Source organism: Anomalospiza imberbis, unplaced genomic scaffold (genome assembly GCF_031753505.1).
Source record: "Anomalospiza imberbis isolate Cuckoo-Finch-1a 21T00152 unplaced genomic scaffold, ASM3175350v1 scaffold_65, whole genome shotgun sequence".
In the NCBI taxonomy this organism is placed as follows: domain Eukaryota; kingdom Metazoa; phylum Chordata; class Aves; order Passeriformes; family Viduidae; genus Anomalospiza; species Anomalospiza imberbis.
Genome location: NW_027100262.1, coordinates 169,392 through 176,721, shown reverse-complemented (window position 1 = coordinate 176,721; position 7,330 = coordinate 169,392).

Below are 7,330 nucleotides of genomic sequence, written 5' to 3'. Positions count from 1 at the left end.
CTATTTCTATATTAATCCTTGATTAATCTTGGTTACACAACAATGACAAACCCTACTTCAGAGCCCAGACATAACAAGAAAACGACAAGTACCTCAGTGGCAGGATCAGGGTGCATCTCTTCGTGAAGGTCATACCACATTCCAAGCACTTGTAGGGCTTCTCCTCATCGTGAAGCTGCTCAGGGACCCCCAGCTCCGAGCTCTGGCCGCCTCCCTGACACAGGGCGGGTCTTTCCTCCTCGGATGCCCGTGATCCATGTTTGCAGCCCCTCCTTGTGTGGGATCTCCTGGGCTTTTCCTCCCCGTTGGATTTCTGCGCCATGGAGCTGCTCAAAACGGCCTCTTCCACGAGGTTCTGCCACGGGGATTTGTCCTCCCTGCTCTCCATCCTCAGCTCCTTGTCTGGGGGAGGAAGGACAAGGAGAGAATGGGATTTGCCTCTGTGCCAGAGGGAAGGGGAAGGAGATCCCCCCCCAGTGCATCCCCGGCAGGACGGAGTCGGCAGCAGGGCTGTCCTGCAGCCGGGGGCCGTGCTGGGCTGGGAGATGGAGCAGGAGACAGGGGGAAAGGGGCAGTGACTTCCTCCTCACCTGCCTGGGTGTCCCAGAGCATCTTCCTCTTCCTGACAGCTTCCACCTCCACCTAGCCAAGGTTTGGGAATGGGAAATCCTGGTTTGAGGGAAAATAAGGGCTGAGCCCGTTGGGTTTGATGGTCCTGCGGGCCAAGTGCAGCTGGAGAAGTCAGCACCCCTTTCAGCCTCGGGGGGCCCGGACCCCGCTCATTCCCAGCCCTCTCCCACTCCTCCAGGCAGCCGGTTTGTCCCTCGGCCCCAGGATCGCCCCTCTGTGCTCTCCTCGCTCCGGGGATTCCGCGTTCTTCCCCGGCGCTCTCGGGGATCCCCAAAACCGGTATTGCCTTCTCCCTGCCAGTACCGGGCGATCGCCACGTGGGACCCTCCAAGGTCCCTGCAGGGACATTTCCCGCTCGGCTTTGGGGTGCTGCAAGATCCAAACATCCCCTGCCCTGCCAAACAACCCTGCCGGAGACCCCCCGATGGATTTGGGGCGAGCTCCCCCTCCCCGCTCACCTGCGGGTTCTGGAGGGGGGGAAGTCAGCGGAGCCGGGGGAAGCTGCGGCCTGAGCGGGGGAACCGCGGGGTGGTGGTGCTGCTGCTCCTCTCACTCCTCTTTCTCGTCTTCATTCTCGTCTTCATCCTCCTCTTCCTCCGCTCCCAGCCCGGCCCGGGCGGTGCCGACACCCAAAAGCAGCCGCGCTCTGCCCTGGGGGGGGGTTCCAAAGTGGCCCCGCCCTGAGCGGCAGCGGGGCGGATACTGGGAGCACTGGGTCCGATAGGGAGATAGCCAAGTTCGATCCTGAGAGCTCCGGGAAGGAATTGGGAGCGCTCTCCCTCCCAGTACCGCTCTTACTGAGAGCACCGGGAAGGAACTGGGAGCGCTCTCCCTCCCAGTACCGCCTTACTGGGAGCACCGGGAAGGAACTGGGAGCGCTCTCCCTCCCAGTACCGCTCTTACTGGGAGCACCGGGAAGGAACTGGGAGCGCTCTCCCTCCCAGTACCGCCTTACTGGGAGCACCGGGAAGGAACTGGGAGCGCTCTCCCTCCCAGTACCCGCCTTACTGGGAGCACCGGGAAGGAATTGGGAGCGCTCTCCCTCCCAGTACCGCTCTTACTGGGAGCACCGGGAAGGAACTGGGAGCGCTCTCCCTCCCAGTACCGCCTTACTGGGAGCACCGGGAAGGAACTGGGAGCGCTCTCCCTCCCAGTACCGCCTTACAGGGAGCACTGGGAGGGAACTGGGAGGAAACAGCGCCCGAACGCGGCTGCAGCCGGCGGGGGCGGGGCCAGACCAAAGGGCGTGGCTATGCAAATACGGGAGCGATCGCGCGCTGGGATTGGTGGGCGGGAGCAGCGCGCGGTTCCACGGTCACGTGAGAGGCGGGGGGGGGGGGGGGTGTTCCCGGAGCGATGGCGGCGGCGTCGGTGAGAGGGGACAGGGAGCGGGAATGGGGACAGGGAATGGGGAATGGGAATGGGGACAGGGAGTGGGAATGGGGACAGAGAATGGGGACAGGGAGCGGGAATGGGGACAGGGAATGGGGAATGGGAATGGGGACAGGGAGTGAGAATGGGGACAGAGAATGGGGACTGGGAATGGGGACAGGGAGTGGGAATGGGGACAGAGAATGGGGACAGGGAGCGGCAATGGGGACAGGGAATGGGGACAGGGAATGGGAATGGAGACAGGGAGCGGGAATGGGGAATGGGACAGGGAATGGGGACAGGGACCGGTAATGGGGAATGGGAATGGCACCGGGAATGGGGGCAGGGACCGAGAATGGGACTGGGAATGGGGAATATGACCAGGAATGGGGACAGTGACCTGGACCTGGAATGGGACTGGAAATACGGTACAGGGACTGGGAATATAGGGCAGGGACCGAGAATGGGGTCCGGACTGGGATGAGAGTAGGACGGGAATGAGATAGTGGCCACATGGGAACAGGCCGGGGGAAGGGGAGTGACAGCACGGAATGGGGCAGCCGCTACAGGGGACACGAGGCGTTGGGATGGGGGCACATGGGGACAGTTCCAGGGCAGGGATTCCTTGATCAGCTGCCCCAGAACCTGCACCAGGGTCTCCCAGTGCAACTGGAGCCGCTCAGCCTGGGGTGCCCAAAGCCCTGAGCAACCCCCAAGGCCCTCCCAGGAAATCTCAACGCCCTCAGACCCAGCATCCCCCACATCCCTGGAAGATCCCCCCATGTCCTCATCCTTGTCTTAGTTCAACGTCTTTATCTTTACTCCAGTTTTGGGTGTTTGGAAAGGATGAAAAGATATGAAAAGAAAATCCAGGCCACAGGGAGCCAGGAGGATGTGGAGCCCCCAGCCAGGTGTCTTCCCAACACGGATCAGTGGCACCACGGATCACTGGGGCTCTGCCCACTGGGGCTCACTGGGGATCATCCAGCGTGGATCCTTCCATGGGGGATGGAGCTGGAGCAGCACACAGAGCTCTTCCCACACTGGGGGCACTCACAGGGAATCCCTTGGTGGTGCCTCCGTTGGTGTTTGGTCAAGGCTGAGTTCAGAGTGAAGTTCTTCCCACACTTGGGACACTCGTAGGGCCTGGGACATCACCAGGAGCAGGGCTGGGATGTGCTCTGGTGCCTGGGACATCACCAGGAGCGGGGCTGGGATGTGCTCTGATGCCTGGGACATCACCAGGAGCAGGGCTGGGATGTGCTCTGGTGCCTGGGACATCACCAGGAGCAGGGCTGGGATGTGCTCTGGTGCCTGGGACATCACCAGGAGCGGGGCTGGCTGTGATGCTCTCCGGTGCCTGGGACATGACAAGGGGTGGTGCTGGCTGGGGTCTGTTTGGTGCCTGTGAAGTGCCAAGGGCAGTGTCACAGCGGGGCAGCTCTCAGTGTCCCCAGCAGGTCACAGTGTCCAGTGCAGCCCGTGCCAGCAGTCACTGCGCACACGGGGCAGGCTGGGCTGGACGGGGGTCGGGGCAGAAACGCCGCCCCCGGGACTGGGCTCTCCCCCTGCCTCTGGGGCCCAGCCCCTGCTGGGAGCGCCTTGGGCAGGGCACGGGGCTGCTGCTGGGCCAGGGGGACAGGCCTTGCCCCTGCCAGCTGCCCGGGCCCCTCTGATGCCTGTCCCGCGTTCCTGTGGCTCCTGTCCCCACCACTCCCCACCACCTTCACTCCCTCCATCAAAGCCCCACTCAACCTCTGCACGGTGACCTCTGGAAAGAAAGAAAGAATGAAGGAAAGGAAGTGTTGTCTCTTCACCCTGGCTGGATGCCAGGCACCCACCAAAGCTGCTCTCTCACTCCCCTCCAGAGACAGACAGGAGAGAGAAAACAGAATGAAGGATTCATGGGTTGAGTTAAGGACCGGGACAGATCACTCAGCAAATGCCATCATGGGCAAAACATTTTCGAAATTACAGATATTAATTTGATTTATTGTTATCCAGATCAGGGCTGGATAGTGAGAAGTAAAATAAAGCTTTAAAAACACCTTCTGCCCATCCCTCTCCTTCCCAGCCCTACCTCCTCCCCCAGTGGGTGCAGGGAGACAGGGAAAGGGGGTTCTGGTCAGTTCATCACTTCTTGTTTCTCCTGCTGCTCGGGGAGAGGAGTCGTTCCCCTGCTGTGCCAGGGTCCCTCCCAGAGACACTTCTCCCTGAACTTCTCCAAGGTGAGTTCATCTCATGGACACCAGTTCTTCACAAACTGCTGCAGCGTGGCTTGCTCCTCCATGGGCTCACAAGTCCTAGCAGGTCCCTGCTCCAGCCTGGGCTCCTCTCTCCAGGGGTTTGCAGGTCCCTGCCAGGTCCCTGCTCCAGCACAGGTTTCTCATGGGGTCACAGCCTCTGCTCAGGCATCCCCCTGCTCCGGCAGGGGCTCCTCCAGGCGCTGCAGGTGCATCTCTGCACTCCGTGCCCTCCATGGGCTGCAGGGGCCCAGCTGCCTCACCAGGGACTGCACCAGGGCATCTCAGGGCAATCGGCTCCAGCACCTGGAGCAGCTCCTGCCCCTCCTGCCCTGTTCTCGCCCTGCTCTTCCCTGCTCGCAGTTATAACTACCCAATCACCCATTTTCTTCTTCTTAAATCTCTTCACCCAAAAGTGTTACCACCATTTCTAACTGGGCCAGCCTTGGCTGGCGGCCAGTCCGTCCTGGAGCTGGCTGGAATTGATTTTGTGGGACATGGAGGAGCAGCTGCTCTCACAGGTGTTCCTAGAGCCCCTCCCTTACCAAAACCTGGCCATGCAAACCTAGTATAAGTATGGTAGGGTTTTTATTACCATTATACATTCTTATTTCTATTATCTCTATTTTTGCTATTAATAGGACAGTTATTATTAGTACTAGTATTTTTAGTCTTTTTGACTCAATAGTGGCTAGAGTAGAAATGGAAACAAAGGTTCTTCATTGCAAGTAGAAGTTATAATTTTGTCAGCCTCTTGCCCTGCCCTGTTCTGTGTCATTACTGTGTGTGAAGCCACTGCTGCCAGGGCTCCCTATTTCCCTGGTTTGGGAAATTCCATGGCATTGCTCACATGTCAGAAAGAGAGGGCTCATTCCATTCAAACGGATTGCCCGAGCTCTTCTAGTCCCAGTGTGGGAAGCTTTTTTCCTAATGTTTTTTACTTTCTCAGCTTCTGTTAATATTTGTGATTTTATCACAAAATGTTCTTGGATGTGATTTTCCAAGATTCTCTAATCAGCTTTCAGTTTGCCCTTGGATTTCTTAATGGTGTGTCCGAACCGAAGGCAGCATTTTGGTTGGGAAGGCTTCAGTCGGAGCTGGGATTGCCTCAGCAGCAGCTGGTTTTGCACATGTCAGCAGAGCTAACAGAGATTCCGGGAGCTGAATATTCTGCCTCGTTCGGAACCCGCAGTGCTCGGCTCGGGGGAGCTGCGCTGGGAGCTGCAGGTTGTGCCGGGGGTGGGCAATGGCCGGAGCCCCCGGCAAGGGCCGGCGATGGACACCGACCCTTTGCTGGGCAGGGGCTCGGGGCCCTGCGGCGCCGGGCGGTCGGTGCCCGGTCACGGCGGGACTGCGGGAGCCGGGAGCAGCGAGAGAGCCCGGGCGGAACATCAGCACCGGGGCGGGCACGGCCTGGGAGGGGGCACAGCCCGGGGGTCCCGCGGAGCCTCCCTGCTCCAGAGCCGCAGCTGCGACAGCGGGGCCGCTGCCGGGATCTTTGGGGCAGGGAGAGCCGCAGGCGGGCGTTCCAAGTGCTTCCTTCGGGGCAGGATTTTGTCCCGGTGCGGGGGAATTCCCGCGGGCTGGGGCCGCTGCCGAGCGCCGCCGCCTTTCCCGGGAGCCGCCGGGCAGAGCTCTCTGCTCGGGGCTGTGAAAAACACGCTCACTCTCCTGTGAAAATTTAAAAAGTTTAATACAGGACAATAGGAGACAAGCACCATAGAGCAAAGGTTGTTACGGCTGGGTGCATCTTGGCACTGAACCAAGAGCGCACTGTTATCTCCGGAGATTCCCCTTAAATACCTTTTCCCTTCCATCAGCCTGTTGCATATTCATAGACCCTTATGCATAGTAAACTTTTTTCCCAAACTGGTTTACATATTCCAAGAACTGTTTAGCATAGCTCCTCCTCGATTCCACCTTTTAAGAGCATGCACATTCCTTGGTTGTGGTTTTGGTCCTTTTTTATCATCATCTTCAGTTTTGGGTCCTGGCCCACACTGCCTTCAGACGGTGAGTTGCTGATCGTTGGCAGATCTGTACAGGTGTCCTCATCCTGTGTTCATTGGATGTTATCCCATCCAAGCAGGCACTTTAACACAATCATACTTATATCAGCTATTTCACTACTATGTCTAAGCTTAATTAACAACAGAAATAAAAACTGTATAACAATGTTACTTTAGCATCACACATATAAAATCCATTTTAACATTTATGAAAAACCAATATTATAATATGTATCTATAGCGGGCAGTACCCCTGGAGCCCCTCTGACACCCACCTGGGAAGCCCAGAGAAGGGGAACCTCTGGGATTGCCAGGAGGATGGATTGATGGATCTTGGCGCCATTTCTATTGCATGAAGTGGTTTGGAGGGGTGGGCAGCTGGGATCTGTGGGGTGGTTTGAGGGAACTGGGAGTGGCTGTGGGGCTGGGAGGGGTTTTAGGGCAGTCGTGACCCCCCCCCCCGAACCCCCAGAGCTACCACCAGGCCCTGCCCACAAGGTGCTGCTGGGGGACAGGGATTCCATGTAGGGGTTTGTCTTCCTGGCACCGTGGGAGTGAGGGGGGATCCCAGGGGTGTGTGTGACCCCCCCACCCCCCATGCCGGTGACACCCCCTTGTCCTTCCCCACAGGGCTCCAGCCCCAGCTCCTGCTCCCCCAGAGGGAATTTGGGGAGGGGGCAGAGGGGGTGCATAGCCCCCACCGGGGGATAACCCTGGCCCAGCCCCTTTGTTCAGCACCAAGCTGGGCTCGGGGCTGCAGGAGGAAGAGGCCAGTGGGAAGTAGATCCTGCAGCTAGGACAGTGCTGGGGGTCAGGGCAAGGCCCTGCCCTGCACACCTGGCTCAGGTGTGACCCTGCCCCGGCAAGGGAGTCGGACATTCCCATCCTCACAGATCCTATCCCCAAAATCCCATGCTTGGGATCCCTCACCCCTCTCTGCAGTCCCCACTCCAACATCTCCAGGCCTCTGGGAAAAGCCCTGGTGCCGACAGAGCTTCAATTAAAGTTACAAGGTGCTGATATAGCTTGAGTTATAAGATATCAATATAACCTGATATATCTATATATCCTGGTATC